Source organism: Cupressus sempervirens, chromosome 4 (assembly GCF_028749045.1).
Source record: "Cupressus sempervirens isolate cs-2001-9-10 chromosome 4, ASM2874904v1, whole genome shotgun sequence".
Taxonomy (NCBI): Eukaryota; Viridiplantae; Streptophyta; class Pinopsida; order Cupressales; family Cupressaceae; genus Cupressus; species Cupressus sempervirens.
In genome coordinates, this window is record NC_143121.1 from 516698901 (window position 1) to 516703638 (window position 4738).

The following is a 4738-nucleotide window of genomic DNA, read 5'->3' on the forward strand; positions in this document are numbered from 1 at the left end:
TAATGATAATGAAAAGAATGGTATTCAAATTTCCTCATGATGGTTGTCAAGAATTCTCCCTGATATGATCAACTTATAAATCATAAAATAACACACTTATAGAAAAATGCCTCTTAAAACAAAATAAAATCACCAATTAAACATAAGTGTGGCCACAATAGTAAATCTTTCACTAGAGCAAGTCTTATCCTGAGGCAAAGGGAACCATACCAAGAAATCATCATAAATAGACATTCCACAAAATTACCAAAATTTGCAAAAAAAATCAAAAGCAACAACAACAATTCATAAACAATTCAAATTCTCAAAAGCATTGCAGTTGTACCAAGGTCTTCCTGATGGAAAGAAGAGAAAGGTTTTTTGGAGGTAGAGATTCTATTCCATTTATTCTAACAATTCTTTGGCTATACAAAAAGGATCAAGGTTGTATTATACACTTTGAAATGTGTCACTAGAGGGTCATAACCAAAAGGACAAAAAGATACCTCTTTATTAACCCAACACACTTTCTTAACAAGGACCATTCAAGGTGTAATGATGAATCCCATGAGGAACGAGTTTGCACTAAAATTTTGTAATAGGTATCATAAGGAAGTACTTATAAGGCTATCATCATTAAAATATCAAATACTAAGGAAAAACTCCTACTCCCCATCTTCATGTATGACTTCCATTGTTCAACAATATAGAGTCACTGTCACGATAGTGGAAACATAATACATTACCATTAATGTATAATATTTGATCAATGTTCCACTAGAACTACATAGTAGGGTAGATATTCACAACCTTAGAGTCTTCTTCTATTCATTATTCCTATCGATATTGATCAAGAGCATTGTGTCAATCTAGAGGGCAACTCAGTTAGTAAAGATTTCATGAATTTATTTATTTATTTTTAAATTTTTTTTAAAAAATTATTTAAGTATAAACTAAGTTATAAATCCACTAGATCTTATCAATTCGTGGTATGTCCCAAAGATTTCTTTAAGTGTGACATGATCATAGTTCACATAGATCTCGTAGTTATCAGGGTACTATATAGATTTCCTCATTATCATGTTATTTACAGATTGTAGTTTCACTAATTCTACTCACTTGCATTTTATCCCTCTGAAGCTTTAGAATATTAGCATTACAACTGAATAACTTCATTCATTAAGGTCTACGATTGAATTTTTCTTTTTATTGTACTTGTTAGTTTGTAGTGACTGATCAGAGTAGTACAATATATACTTCATAATTCTTTGGGGTTCGGGGGGGGGGGGGGGGGGGGGGGGGGGGGGGGTTCCTAGTCACCATCGTATATTATATCATTCTTATCATTCTTGGTTACCCTAACTAAGAGCATTACCTCTCGAAGGACCAAGGTCTATATTTCAAAGGGTCTTCAAGTTCCTATCAATGCCTAAACATCCTCAAGATGAGCTACCACCAGTTCAGTCCTAAATGTTGGTATGGTTTAAATGAAATATTTTCTCATGTGGCAAGGTCTTGGCTTGCTAATTCTCACAACCATTGAGAGGGGGTATAGAGATCCTTTACAAATTTAAACTTCCACAATCCTTAGTAGTTCTAAATGGTTACCATGTTTAATTATTGTTATCCATTCAAGGTGTTCAATTCCATTGCCACATAGCAATAATACTTATCAAATCAATTTCCTAGGAAACCCTTTCCTCTATATATAATATGATATTATGATAACTTACAATTATGCATTCCTTTGTGGGTTCATTAACACCCAATGTTGTATAACCTAGGGCTCTGATACCAGAATGTCATGCCCAAACTTACAAGGCATGAACACAACAATTTTTTTATTTTTTATTTAATTATTGTTATTCACTTAATTTAAAGATAAGTTTAGGGTTTACCACACCAACCAAAGCATGTTGTAACAAGGTTGTCAATAGCTGCATGATCTACAAAGTAACTACTTAGTGCTTTATGCAAATCATCTTAACTTTAGTACCTTAACAAAGGTCAGGAGATTTATTGACATAATGCTTACTGATCTAAGGTCACTATCCCACTTGAATGTAGAGCCCTAAGGTTTAGATTATAATAATTAATATCCTAAGCATAACCAATGCCTTTTTACCAACATAATGTTACATCAAGTTTGAATTGAAATTATAACTAGGCCTAAGGTTCTAAGATCAAGATAGTTATAATGAAGGTGCATGCAAAGTATATATATATATATATATATATATATATATATATATATATATATATATATATATATATATATATATATATATATATATATATCAATTTGATCTGCAAGCCTTGATAAGTGGGGAAAAATTGATGTGTCATTCAATCGAAATATAATACTACAATAACCAAGGTTGATACCATCAAGGTGGGTCTATAGTCTAATTGATTTACTAATACAAGACTTTGCTATGGTTAAGATCCTATTTATAACATATTAATGGAGGGTTAGATTTGAAGGGGTGACCATGTCATTGGTATGTTCACCCTAAACCTATGAATGAGTTTTCCATGTATTACCAAATGTGTACCTTTCATTTTTAAATTTTTTTTTAGATTTATAATATTTAGTATTTATATAACTATATTGTATTAAAACGTGTTCATGTACACACATATATGTACCCAAAATAAAATTCTATATAAAATTCTTTTTGCACATAACACATCTTACATAATGATCAATTATTCTTTATTACAACTGTATTATTATTTTAATTTTGTACAATTAAATTTATATAAATCAAGGCACTAATTCCATATCAACTTGACCAAAATTACATGCATTTAATAATTCTAAAATCTACTAAGACAATAATAAGTGTATTCTCTACTTATCTCATAACACTAATTAACAAATAACTACTTCCATTAGCCTAACTCCTAGCTGATTTACTACTTTCAATTTAATCCCTCCCATTCCTAGTCACTAACTTAACCCTAAAAATAAATGTAATAACTATTATTTCACTCTACCATTCCTTTATTAGTTCCTGCCGTATGGCAGGATACTATAGCATCCAAGTGGATACAAATTTTCAATAAGTTTTGACCAATTGAAATGTTTTATTTATGCATTCCAACCTAGTTTCATAATGTTTTTGAATTCAGGCCATTATTTTAATTTATAAGAACATGTTAAATTCGAATTTCCCATTGGCTGTTGCGGTGAATAGTAGGGTATTGAGCTTTTTCCATTGTATTAAAAAAATGAATTTGTGGCAATGGTGGCGGATGGATGGAACATAGAAATAGTGATTTCATTAATATTATTCACCTATCTTTGAACAATATCTGGCCAATTTTGACAACATTTGATCTAACATTAAATAAGCGTATTGTCAATGACATTTTTTTCTTTGTAGTCTTTATTGCTTGGCTTTATGTTTCGTCAATTGTCTTATCTGAACCACTATGCTCAGCCAATTCCCAGATCTAAATCTTTAGGAAATCCACCGTATTTTGATTTGGATTTATACTATGCACTGTATAGGTGTCATATTGTCAGCGAAGATGTCAGTTTTGGGAGAAAATGTGGTCAGAATTCTTTGGTCTGTCTTTTACTCATTGTCTTGGGGAATGTTTTTCGGCTGTCTGTCGACTGCATTTAATTGGATTCTTGAATTCTGGTCATCTAAAGTTCCTATTTATTAGTAATTGTTGATTTCAGAGGCATCAGGAAAATTGGACAGTCCCTTCTGTGTGCTTCTGAGAAGTAGTTTTGTTGCAGAAAACAGGTATGTTTTTCTCCTTCTGTAATGTATTTTGCTTAGGATTTTTTTGAATATTTTTGCAACAGTATATAAAAGAAAACTAAACCATACCTATCAATCCTAGCAGCCCACAACTCAGAATTAAGAAGCTTTTCTCTCGCAGTCTTCTTCGTCTTTCATACCCAGAATCCACGTATTCTGCTACAAAATTCTTCATCTAATATTTTCTATTTCTTTAGAGAGCAAGTTAGAAAAATCTAAATTGGACATTAATGAGGAACAATATGCTGTGTTGTCCTGAGTTATTTTGGGGAATGTTGATACTGCTTCCTTCACTACTTTCTCTAGAAAATTGTTTCAGGTTTGATATGCGTTCTATGTGTATACATGTCTTATCTTTTTATTTACTCTTTAATATTGGTTTGGCCTTTTGGTAGCTCGTCTTCTCATATTTGTGAGGATTTGAGCGTGCCTGATAGAGGCCTATATTTTAGCAAGCTCTGTTGAGTCACAGTATTTAGGGAAAAGTTCTTTTGTACGAGCAAATGTTGTTCTGCAAAATCTATTTTACAATAAACAGTGAAGGGTTCTGATACAAATCCTTTGGTCCTAGCCCTATGATGTGATGTAATCTTTGAGACCTGAACTTTTGATGTTGAAAATTAGCATTTGTTGAGGGCCACATAACTTAATCACGTTGCAATTTGGTTTTATTATCTCCTCGGGTATGACGGCCTACTTCATTGTAATTTCTCACATTAATGTACTTTTCTTGTGTCTAATTCAAACTTTCTGTAAGGGCCTCCACCTGTTTTATTTTTTTGTTTATATTTCTATAATCTACAGCCTCATGGCTTTTAGTCGTCATGGCTGATCAACCAGGAATACCCGTTGAAAAACAATTTGGCTGTCTTGAATCTGACAGAGACTACCAGCCTTGCACTTTCATAGGGGTCCTCGGTCATATGGGCAAGCAGCAGGACAAACAAATCTGCTTTGATAGCCAACATAACGAATGGGGG

The 4738-nt window shown here is 32.3% G+C and overlaps 1 non-coding gene across 1 annotated transcript; it reads left to right on the top strand.

Annotated features, from left to right (window-relative positions):
* Positions 1-4329: 4329 nt before the first annotated feature.
* On the top strand, positions 4330-4396 carry LOC149562198 (small nucleolar RNA R66). Its single transcript, XR_016364298.1, has one exon. It is a non-coding gene; the product is annotated as a small nucleolar RNA R66 (small nucleolar RNA).
* Positions 4397-4738: the final 342 nt, after the last annotated feature.